The sequence below is a fragment of the Protopterus annectens genome, chromosome 12.part0 (genome assembly GCF_019279795.1).
Source record: "Protopterus annectens isolate FY-2018-M chromosome 12.part0, PAN1.0, whole genome shotgun sequence".
Lineage (NCBI taxonomy): Eukaryota > Metazoa > Chordata > Ceratodontiformes > Protopteridae > Protopterus > Protopterus annectens.
The window spans coordinates 1329986591-1329999546 of NC_056746.1; the positions used below are offsets into that span (position 1 = coordinate 1329986591).

A 12956-nucleotide genomic window follows, 5' to 3' on the forward strand; every position below is an offset into this window, starting at 1 on the left:
GAGAAGTCACAAGGGCCGAGAGTTCTCTGTCCCCATATACACGTATGAGCTGACTGTTGAATTTATAGGTGTGAACAATCTTAACTGCTCTTTTCTAGAAGAGAGACATGGCTGATCTCCATGTGCATGTGACAGGGTTTAGGAAAAAACAGCTGCATTATCACAAATGATGCCACAACACAAACAGAAAACAACTGACTTCAGTAATTGACTACATAATTGTTGTCATGGGAGATCCAATGTGTGTCAGCCATGAAAGCTAGGTCTAAAGTGTCCACTGATGCTCTTCTCTGCACTTTGTTGTTAATACTGGACTATCTCTTGGGCACTTTATACTGTCTATATATAAACAGTTAACACACTTAACATATTATGCACCTTAAAGCTCTATTATTTAGCCCCCACCCATCCTGTGGGCAAAAACAGTACTGCTCTGCTGTGCACCCTTCCATTAGCACTGCAGAACCCACTTGGCAATATAAAGTACAAACAAAGGCACAGAGTGTTGCACTGCTACTGCTGCTGTGGAAATCCCTCACCCCCAATCTGCCAGGGTCATGACCACAAAGTGGGATGCACAATGGCTGACTGCTATGCAGTTTCACTTCTACAACCATCATTCATATGTACAACACACACTATGCTGTTGATACAAATGGTGCTGATCTGTAACATTCATTTCAGTGTGGTAACACATCCATGAGTCTGTTTTTGAGTTTAGATGTCCAAGCTGCACTCCACATGATGGCAACTACAGTCTGTGGATGGTGACTCTGAATTTGGCCCCATAACTTGCTTTTGATATAACACAGAAATATTAATAATAATAATAATAATAATAATAATAATAATATAGAGTATTGCATGCTATAATACAGCAGGGCAGTAGAACAGAATATAATGACAGCACAATGACACTGTATAAGTCATATGACAGCATACTACCTAGGTAAACAAACAAGATAAATAATACTGTAGTGTATCACATGGTCATAATATATGGAATGGTGCAATATGTGGCACAGCATAACAGAATGATATTGTGCAATATAGTGCAGTACAGAAGTATAACACATGCTGTAATGTGACTTGGTATAGTGCAGCACAGGGACACAGTGTAGACATATTGCATGAGACAGTGCAGCACAGCAGAATAATAAATGTTGTAGTGAAGCATGGAATAATGTGGCACATAGACACACTGTATGGTACAGTGCAACACAGCACAATACTAAATGTTACAGTGTAGCATGGTATAATGTGTCACATGGACACATTGTATGGTGCAGTGAAGCACAGCAGAATAAAATGTTATAATGTTGCACATGGTCACACTGTATGGGGCAGTGCAGCACAGCAGAATAATAAATGATAAAGTGTAGCATGGTATAATGTGACACATGGACACACTGTATTGGCAGTGCAGCACAGCAGAATAATAAATGTTGCAGTGTACCATGGTATAATATGGCACATGGACACATTGTATAATGCAGTGCAGCACTGAACAGCAGAATAATAAATGTTACAGTATAGCATGGTATAATGTGGAACATGAGCTATTGTATGGGCAGTGCAGCACAGCAGAATAATAAATGTTACAGTGTAGTAAGGTATAATGTGGCACATGAATTCACTGTATGGCGTAGGTGCAGCACAAGATAAATGTTACAGTGCAGCATGATATAATGTAGCACATGCACACATTGTATGGTATAGGTGCAGCACAGGATAATAAATGCTACAGTGCAGAATGGTATAATTGAAACATGGACACATTGTACAGGCACAGCAGCACAGCACAATAATACATGTTACAGTGTAACATGATATGATATGGAACATGAACATAATGTATGGGCAGTACAGCACAGCAGAATAATAAATGTTACATTGTAGCTTGGTATAATGGGACACATGGACACACTGTATGGTGTGGGTGGAGCACAAAATAATAAATGTTACAGTGCAGCATAGTATAATCTGGCAAATGAACACACTGTATGGGGCAGTGCAGCACAGCACAATAATAAATATTGCAGTGTAGCACAGAATAATGTGGCACATGGACATACTGTATGGTGCAGTGCAGTACAGCAGAATAATAAATGTAACAGTGTAGCAGGGTATGATGTGGCACATGGATACATTGTATTGTGCAGTGTAGCATAGGATAATAAATGTTACAGTGTAGCATGGGATAATGTAACACATGGATACCTTGTATGGTGCTGTGCAGTACAGAATAATAAATGTTACAGAATAGCATGGTATAATGTTGGATAAGAACATATTGTTTGGGTAGCGCAGCACTACAGAAAAACAAATGTTACAGTGTAGCAAGGTATAATGTGGCACATGGATACACTGCATGGTACAGTGCAGCAGAGCAAAACAGCAGAATAATAAAGGTTACAGGGAAGCATGGTATAATGTGGCACATGCACACACTGTATGCAGTGCAGCACAGCACAATTGTTACAGTGGAGCATGATATAATATGGAACATGAACATATTGTATGGGCAGTACAGCACAGTAGAATAAATGTTAGAGTGTAGCATGGTATAATGTGTCACATGGACACATTGTATGCAGTGCAGCACAGCAGAAAAAAATGTTACATTGTAGCATGGTATAATGTGGCACATGGATACTGTATGGGGCAGAGCAGCAGAGCAGAATAATAAATGTAGCATGGTATAATGTGGCACACTGATACACTGTATGGTACAGTGCAGAAGAGCAAAACTGCAGAATAATAAACATTACAGGGAAGCATGGTATAATGTGGCACATGCACACATTGTATGGTGTAGGTGCAGTACAGAATAATAAATGTTACAGTGCAGCATAGTATAATGTAGCACATGGACACACTATGGGGCAGTGCAGCACAGAAGAATAAATGTTACAGTGTAGCATGGTATGTGGCATATGGATACATTGTGTGGTGCAGTGCAGCATAGAATAATAAATGTTACAGAGTAGCATGGTGTAAGGTGACACATGGACATACTGTATGGGGCAGTGCAGCACAGCATCATAATAAATGTTACAGTATAGCATAGTATAATATGGAACATGAACATATTGTATGGGCTGTGCAGCACAGCAGAATAATAATGCTGCAGTGTAGCATGATATAATGTGGCACATGGATACACTGTATGGTACAGCACAGCATAATAATAAATGCTACAGAGAAACATGGTATATTGTGTCACATGTGCACACTGTATGGTGTAGATGCAGCACAGGATAATAAATGTTACAGTGTAGCATGGTATAATGTGGAACAAGGATACATTGCATGGGCAGTGCAGCACAACACAATAATAAATGTTGTAGTGTAGCATGGTATAACATGGCACATGGATACACTGTATGGTACAGTGCAGCAGAGCAAAACAGCTGAATAAAATGTAATATTGTAGCATGGTATACTGTGGCATGCAGACACACTGTATGGTGTAGGTGCAGCACAGGATAACAAATGTTACAGTGCAGTATGGTATAATGTCGAATGTATATACACTGTATGGGCAGTGCAGCACAGCACAATAATAAATGTTACAGTGTAACATGATATGATATGGAACATGAACATAATGTATGGGCAGTACAGCACAGCAGAATAATAAATGTTACATTGTAGCTTGGTATAATGGGACACATGGACACACTGTATGGTGTGGGTGGAGCACAAAATAATAAATGTTACAGTGCAGGATGGTATAATCTGGAAAATGAACACACTGTATGGGGCAGTGCAGCACAGCACAATAATAAATGTTGCAGTGTAGCACAGAATAATGTGGCACATGGACACACTGTATGGTGCAGTGCAGCACAGCACAATAATAAAAGTTACAGTGCAGCATGATATAAAATGGAACATGAACATATTGTATGGGCAAGTACAGTACAGCAGAATAATAAATGTTACAGTGTAGAATGGTATAATGTGGCACATGGACACACTGTATGGTGCAGTGCAGTACAGCAGAATAATAAATGTTACAGTGTAGCAGGGTATGATGTGGCACATGGATACATTGTATTGTGCAGTGTAGCATAGGATAATAAATGTTACAGTGTAACATGACATAATGTAACACATGGATACCCTGTACGGTGCTGTACAGTACAGAATAATAAATGTTACAGAATAGCATGGTATAATGTTGGATAAGAACATATTGTATGGGTAGCGCAGCACTACAGTAAAACAAATGTTACAGTGTAGCAAGGTATAATGTGGCACATGGATACACTGCATGGTACAGTGCAGCAGAGCAAAACAGCAGAATAATAAAGGTTACAGGGAAGCATGGTATAATGTGGCACATGCACACACTGTATGCAGTGCAGCACAGCACAATTGTTACAGTGGAGCATGACATAATATGGAACATGAACATATTGTATGGGCAGTACAGCACAGTAGAATACATGTTAGAGTGTAGCATGGTATAATGTGTCACATGGACACATTGTATGCAGTGCAGCATAGCAGAATAAAAATGTTACATTGTAGCATGGTATAATGTGGCACATGGATACTGTATGGGGCAGAGCAGCACAGCACAATAATAAACGTAGCATGGTATAATGTGGCACACTGATACACTGTATGGTACAGTGCAGAAGAGCAAAACAGCAGAATAATAAACATTACAGGGAAGCATGGTATAATGTGGCACATGCACACATTGTATGGTGTAGGTGCAGCACAGAATAATAAATGTTACAGTGCAGCATAGTATAATGTGGCACATGGACACACTATGGGGTAGTGCAGCACAACAGAATAATAAAGGTTACAGTGTAGCATGGTATGTGGCATATGGATACATTGTATGGTGCAGTGCAGCATAGAATAATAAATGTTACAGAGTAGCATGGTGTAAGGTGACACATGGACATACTGTATGGGGCAGTGCAGCACAGCATAATAATAAATGTTACAGTATAGCATAGTATAATGTGGAACATGAACATAGTGTATTGGCTGTGCAGCACAGGAGAATAATAATGTTGCAGTGTAGCATGATATAATGTGGCACATGGATACACTGTATGGTACAGCACAGCATAATAATAAATGTTACAGTATAGCATAGTATAATGTGGAACATGAACATAGTGTATTGGCTGTGCAGCACAGGAGAATAATAATGTTGCAGTGTAGCATGGTATAATGTGGAACAAGGACACATTGCATGGGCAGTGCAGCACTACACAATAATAAATGTTGTAGTGTAGCATGGTATAACATGGCACATGGATACACTGTATGGTACAGTGCAGCAGAGCAAAACAGCAGAATAAAATGTAACATTGTAGAATGGTATACTGTGGCACACAGACACACTGTATGGTGTAGGTGCAGCACAGGATAACAAATGTTACAGTGCAGCATGGTATAATGTGGAATGTAGATACACTGTATGGGCAGTGCAGCACAGCACAACAATAAATGTTGCAGTGTAGCATGGTATAATCTGGCACATGGACACACTGTATGGGGCAGTGCAGCATAGCACAATAATAAATGTTACAGTGTAGCATAGAATAATGCCGCACATAGATACGCTATATGATACAGTACAGCACAACTCAATAATAAATGTTATAGTGCACCATGATATAATATGGAACATGAACACATTACATTGTATGGGCACTAGAACACAGCAGAATAATAAATGTTACAGTGTAGTATGGTATAATGTGTCACATGGACACATTGTATGGTGCAGTGCAGCATAGCCGAATAAAAATATTACACGGTAGAATGGTATAATGTGGCACATGGACACACTGTATGGAGCAACGCAGCATAGCAAAATAATAAATGATACAGTGCAGCATGGTATAATGTGACACATGGACACTGTATGGAGAGTGGAACACAGCAGAATAATAAATGTTACAGTGTAGTATGGTATAATGTGGCCCATTGGGTACACTGTATGGTGCAGTGCACCACAGCAGAATAGCAGAACAAATGTTACAGCATAACATGGTATAATGTGACACATGGATACACTGTATGGTACAGCACAGCGGAACAGCAGAATAATAAATGTTATAGTATAGCATGTTATAATGTGGAATATGATTATATTGTATGGGCAGTGCAGCACAGCAGAATAATAAATATTACAGGGTAGCATAGAATAATGTGGACATGGACACATTGTATGGGGCAGTGCAGCATAGCACAATAATCAATGTTACAGTGTAGCATAGAATAATGTGGCACATGGGCACACTGTATGGTGCAGTGCAGCATAGCACAATAATAAATGTTACAGTGTAGCATAGAATAATGTGTCACATGGACACACTGTATGGTGCAGTGCAGCATGATATAACATGGAACATGAACATACTGTATGGGCAGTTCAGCACAGCAGAATAATAAATGTTACAGTGTAGCATGGTATAATGTGTCAAATGGACACATTGTATGGTGCAGTGCAGCATAGCAGAATAAAAGTATTACATTGTAGGATGGTATAATGTGGCACATGGACACTGTATGAGGCAGTGCTGCATATCAGAATAAATGATACAGTGTAGCATGGTACATTGTGACACATAGACACACTGTATGGGCAGTGGAACACAGCAGAATAATAAATGTTAGAGTGTAGTATGGTATAATGTGGCACATGGATACATTGTAGGGAGCAGTGCAGGACAGAACAGCAGAATAATAAATGTTACAGTGTAGCAAGGGATACTGTGGCACATGGACACATTGTATGGTACAGTGCAGCAGAGCAAAACTGCAGAATAACAAATGTTACAGGGAAGTATGTTAAAATGTGGCACATGCACACAGTGTATGGTGTGGATGCACCACAGGATAATAAATGTTACAGTGCAGCGTGGTATAATCTGGCATGTGGACACACTGTATAGGGCAGTGCAGCACACAAGAATAATAAATGTTACAGTGTAGCATGGTATAAAGTGCCACATAGACACATTTTATGGTGCAGTGCAGTACAGCAGAATGATAAATGTTACAGTTTAGCATGGTATAATATGGCACATGGACACATTGCATGGTGCAGTACAGCAGAACAGCAAAATAATAATTTTTACAATGTAGTATGGTATAATGTGATACATGGACATAATGTATGGGGCACTGTAGCACAGCAAAATAATAAATGTTACAGTGTAGCATGGTATAATGTGGCACATGGATACACTGTATGGTACAGTGCAGCACATCAGAACAGCAGAATAATAAATGTTACAGTGCAACATGGCATAATGTGGCACATGGATATGCTATATGGAGCAGTGCAGCACAGCAGAAGAAATGTTACAGTGCTGCATGGCATAATGTGGCACATGGATACATTGTATGGTGCAGTGTAGCGCAGTAGAATAATAAATATTACATTGTAGCATGGTATAATGTGGCACATGGACACACTGTATGGTGCAATGCAGCACAGCCAAACAGCTGAATAATGAATGTTACACTGGAGGGCAGTGTAATGTGGCACATGGACACACTGTACAGTGCAATGCAGCACAGCAGAACAGCAGAATAATAAATGTTACAATGTAGTATATTATAATGTGACACATGGAGATGGTATATTGTAAAGTGCAGAAAGCAGTATATGTGTTTTGTTGTGAAGTTCCAAATGTACTTACTGAGAGACTGTCCTAGCATATCTAAGCAGAATAGCTGAAAATGTCCAAAAATCATTTTCTGCTATGCACTGTTCTTGATTATTTTTATAAGTATATTTAAGGAACTAGTTCCTGCACTGCATTTTATAGTGGTACCTGTGATTTCATTAGGTAACATCTCTTTGCCTTATTATTATTTTTTACATTTGTTGCTCATTCTTCATAGGCAGTGTATGCCTGGCATATGGAAAGTCAGACTGTGTGCAATATGTGCAACTGTGTGGATGTATACACTGCCTGCCTAAAATACCCTTCCCAATAACCTAACCTGACTGCAGAACATGGTACTTTTTGTGTGTTACTTCAGGGATTCTTTCGGGCTTCAGGTTAACATTCCATAGGGACTCTCTTCTGGATCCTTTGCTCTGTCAGTAGCATGATGTGAGATGGCACAGTGCTGAATATTTTCTGTTTACAGCCAAGTTTCCTCTCATGCCAGCAGACTAGACAGCTTGCTGAGATGCTGGAAGGCATTATCATTACATCACAGGTAGTCTACACTTTTGTAGAGTATGTAAATTACATGGCACATTCATTCTGTGTCTAAGTACCCAGCCCTCAGCTCTACTATGGACACTGTAGAGTGCAAGCATACCTTCAAGATAATTCACACATGGGAAAGCACAACAAGCTGGGGGTTCATGTGAGTAAGAGGTGGCACTCCTTTAACGCTGGCCACACAAAATGCCTGGAGCCCTAGCTGTGTAGCTTCTCTACCCTTCCTGTATGTATGGACTGTAGCCACCCTACATCTACAACATTTTGTGTACGCACACTGCAGACAATGTGTGGGGCCATAGCCACCCAACAGCTACAACATTTTGTGTACGCACACTGCAGATAATGTGACATTTGTGGCACGACACTGCAGACAATGTGTGGGGCCATAGCCACCCAACAGCTACAACATTTTGTGTACGCACACTGCAGATAATGTGTGGGGCCATAGCCACCCAACAGCTACAACATTTTGTGTACGCACACTGCAGATAATGTGTGGGGCCATAGCCACCCAACATCTGCAACATTTTGTGTATGCACACTGCAGATAATGTGTGGGGCCATAGCCACCCAACATCTACAACATTTTGTGTACGCACACTGCAGATAATGTGTGGGGCCATAGCCACCCAACAGTTACAAGACTTTGTCTACACACACACTATGGATAATGTGAGGGGCACCATAGCCACCCAACACCTTCAACACTTTGTCTACACATACTACAGACAATGTGCAGGGCACTGTAGCCACCCTAAACCTGCAACACTTTGTCTGCATACACTACAGATAAAGTACAGGGCACTGTAGCCATCCAACTCATACAACTCTTTGTCTACACACACTACAGATAACGTGCGGGGCACCACAGCCACCCAACATCTACAACACACACACACACACACACACACACACACACACACACACACACACACACACACACACACACACACACACACTAGTAATGTAAAACTGTAGTGGTACATTCCATGTGTCACCTGGCTATATTCTACAACATCCCCTTCCTCATTTCCCTGGATCTAAACCATTTCAAAGGCCATCGTTTTGTTATCTGTCTACGTATTATCTTTACTCTCTGAAAGTTTACATTAGTCTTGACATTACAATTCTCTCTGGTGACATCCAAGGCTTATCAAGTGAGTTTTGTGAGCTTTGAACCTGTAGTTCTAGTTTGCCATCCCAGTCAGGCCACTTCAATGTCTGCTGGATAAGCTACTGACCGCAGTTAATCAAACACTGAGCTTCTCCCATTCATCAATAAAATGACCTTCCTTATGTTTCAGGAAAAACTGCAATATTTCCTGGCCATATAATGAGTCCTCGGTACTTCAGAACTATAGGTGACTATGTACATGCTCCCTCACTATTGAAATCTCTGAGCTCATGCTGCAGAGCCCATTGACACCGAATAAAAGACAAAAAATGCAGTAGAGTGAATACTGAACATCTCTTTAAAAAATGTGTTTTGCATGGAGGAACCCCATGACACCTCTGAACTTATATATATTTTGTAGTTTCAGTGGTGCAACAGGTAGCTCACTTAACTTTGCTGTTGAAGGCTGAGGGTTCTATTCCCACACCAGACATGTAGATTGCTGATACTGCAGTGCATAAGGGGATGCTGCACTCCTGAGTGTGTTGTCCTTTGGATGACATGTTAAACCGAATTCCTAGCTGCTTGAGTTGGTCGTAGTTAAGGTGGATGTAAAAGATCCAAAGCACCTCGAAAAGAGTAGGGACATTTCCCTGATGCCTTGGCTAAATTTCCCCTAGTACTATAAATGCCATCTTGAGTCTCTTCTAAAAAGATGCCACTAACCTAGTGGGACAAACCCGATTAGCAAAGGATAAATAAATGAAAATAAAAATATATTTATAGGTAAATACCAATTCCAATATCATATTCTAAGAAATGGTAGTCTCAGATTTAGTGTACACAAGTCCAGATTTTCATCCATTTAGTCATGGCAATGTTGTTCCTGAGATTTTTAAATGGTTACCTAAGTGTCTTCTCCCCCTTTTACCACACTTATAATGTTTGGAAACCATTTCTAAAAAAATCTGCCTCTACCCCCCACAGGTAGCCAGCACCTTAGGCAAACACCTATTTTGTTCCTGGGAGTAGCTGTCTTATATTTGATTTTTACTGTTCTCATTTTAAGAACAGATTTTATACCATTGAGGCCACTCTGCTCCATAACCATGTGACAGAATAAAGTATTTACACAGACATCAGGTGTTCTGTTTACTTCCTGAGGAAGAACACTAGTGTGTCAAAGTTTGTGTATGGATCTGTTTTGAGATAATAGTATGGTACCATATGTTTTACTGCGTTGAGACTCTTCTTTGGACTGTTACAATTGTATTTTTATCAGTATACAAAAGGCAGTAAGCATAAGTCTTTTTCAGTGGTCACCTGGGAACTGGGAGTTTCATGTTTTACTGACTTCAGAGTTAGCATAGTATTTAAGTGGGAGCTGGGGAAATGCAATGCATGTCTACAGTATAACACCCATAAGTCCTGATGTTTGAACTATATTGCCAGATCAGCCTTTGGAAATCTGTGAACTGGGATGCTGACTATCCATTTTTTAGGAATAAAATATACAATTCTGAAAGCTGATCTGTCTGAGATTTCAGTGTTTGAGGTTCAATGTAATAATGCAAACTCTGTGCCTCAACAGAAACTTTAAAAGAGATTTCATGGAATTTGGTACTTTAGGCCAGAAAACTAATTCGCCATAATGTGTATTCCTTGTTAATATTTATTACTGTAGAACTGTCAGTTTACTTCACTGAATATTCAGTACATACAATCTGTTTTAATTCTGGGCTAAAAATAATATTGGAGTCAACTAGGAATTACACTTAATAGCCATGTGCGTACTTTTCAGAATTTTGGGTCATGAAAATGGAATTTCATTTTTAAATAACAGTAAAATCCCTCTCTTTGTTTATGACTACTTAACAATAAAAATCACCCACCATCCATGTCTCATATAAATACTGGTGATTCGTATTAAGTTAATGTGAGCTGTACAAAGAAAGAAGTACCACACTTTGTGTTCACATCCCTGTTCACATACGGTCATGATCAATGGTAATCTTTTAAAATGTCATATTTATGTGACTTTAACAATCATTAAAACAGGATTAAGTAATTCCTGTCATTTACCACAAGATCCATTCCTTCTGATAACGAAGTTTGCACCATCATATAGAATAAAGAACCTGTTTGTTTACCAGTAGGTGGCAGCAGTGAGATATCAAAGTGCATCATTAGACCCAAGTCAATCCACAAGAGTGACTGACAATGCATTCTCTGTTAAAAACTTATGACAGCGTGGTAAAGCAAACATTCCCTACACAGGCAGCAAGGAAGGAAAACCATCCGTTTGTCTGGATTCTCTGCTCTGTCCAAGTCGCTAAATATTCTACAGGATGCAGAGAAATGCCTCACAGCAGCCGTCTATGACAGAGGAAATGAAAATGTGACTAAACAGGGTCTAAGACACAAATAAACAAGGAAATTACAGTGGGCTTGTGGTCCTGCCAGTCCTTCCTTTCATGTCTATTCAAGTTTGCTTAACAAAATGATCCAAAGTCGCTGTATTTTAGGTTATGTTCAGCTTTTATTCTATTACAGTTAACATATTCTTTAAATATGATGCTTTTTATGATTTCCACAAAGGATGCACATAAAACTGGCCACATGCCACAGATGATCAGAGTTCAGAAAGTGACAATTGATGTCTCTGCATCATTTTTAGTGTATTCCTTCTCACTTTTGTTATTGTTTTTAACTTTCTGTTATGCCGCTACATGAAATAGGTCCACACTGCCACAGAACTGCTTGTTCACCCACATACGACTACATTTGGTTAGCTGAATGAGTATAACACTGGAGTTGTCCAGAGGTGTTATGATGAAAATTCTTTGTTCCTTAAAATTAACAAACATTTTGCACCTGAAATGAAGCATGTGAGACAGACTAGACACAGTAGGAGAAAGGCAAACATGGCAGTGCTATTCTGGTGAATATTGCAAACAGCCTTGCAGCACTGCGTTCAATTCTGCAGATCATGCATAGGAAAGCTAACATATTGTACAGGCTAGCCAGAAAAAGGCAGCAGAATGCTTTCTGTGACCACACACCTTTGCTACAGAACAGATGATAAATTTAAGACATATGTATAAAAAGAGATACATAATGCTTTTTCTTTTTAAATACTTCAAAAGTGTCACATAAATATAGGAATGCAGTGGGGGGTTGCTAGAAGAAACATATTAAAGTAATTAAAGTATCATAGGGACTGCACAAAGTAACATTCAATATTTCTAATGAGAATTTTGTTAGGAGGAAAAAAATGGTTTTGGGTAGGAGAGAATCTCTGCATCTCAGTCATGCCAGAAAAATGATCATCGCCTGAAGACAGGACAAGAATGCAGCATGTTGTTATAAACAGTACAGCAAAGCAATTACTATAATTTTTATTTATTTTTACTAAATCATTTGTAAATGGGTAACTGAACTGGTCCTTCTCTAATCTTTTTCTGCCACCGTTGGGAATGCAAGGGGCAATGATAACTGAAATATAGATCTGGTCAGTTCTGGAGTAGTCAGACCACAAATGTTTCTGAGAGAAATCTAGAGTAGCCTTAAAAAAACTGGAAACATGGGGGGGGGCAAACTCCACACAGACACTG

At 39.5% G+C, this 12956-nt stretch overlaps 1 protein-coding gene across 5 annotated transcripts in view; it reads right to left on the reverse strand.

Annotated features, from left to right (window-relative positions):
- Positions 1 to 12956, reverse strand: part of RGS19 (regulator of G protein signaling 19) — an 895116-nt gene that overhangs the window by 248037 nt on the left and 634123 nt on the right. The gene's annotated exons all lie outside the window — the stretch shown is intronic.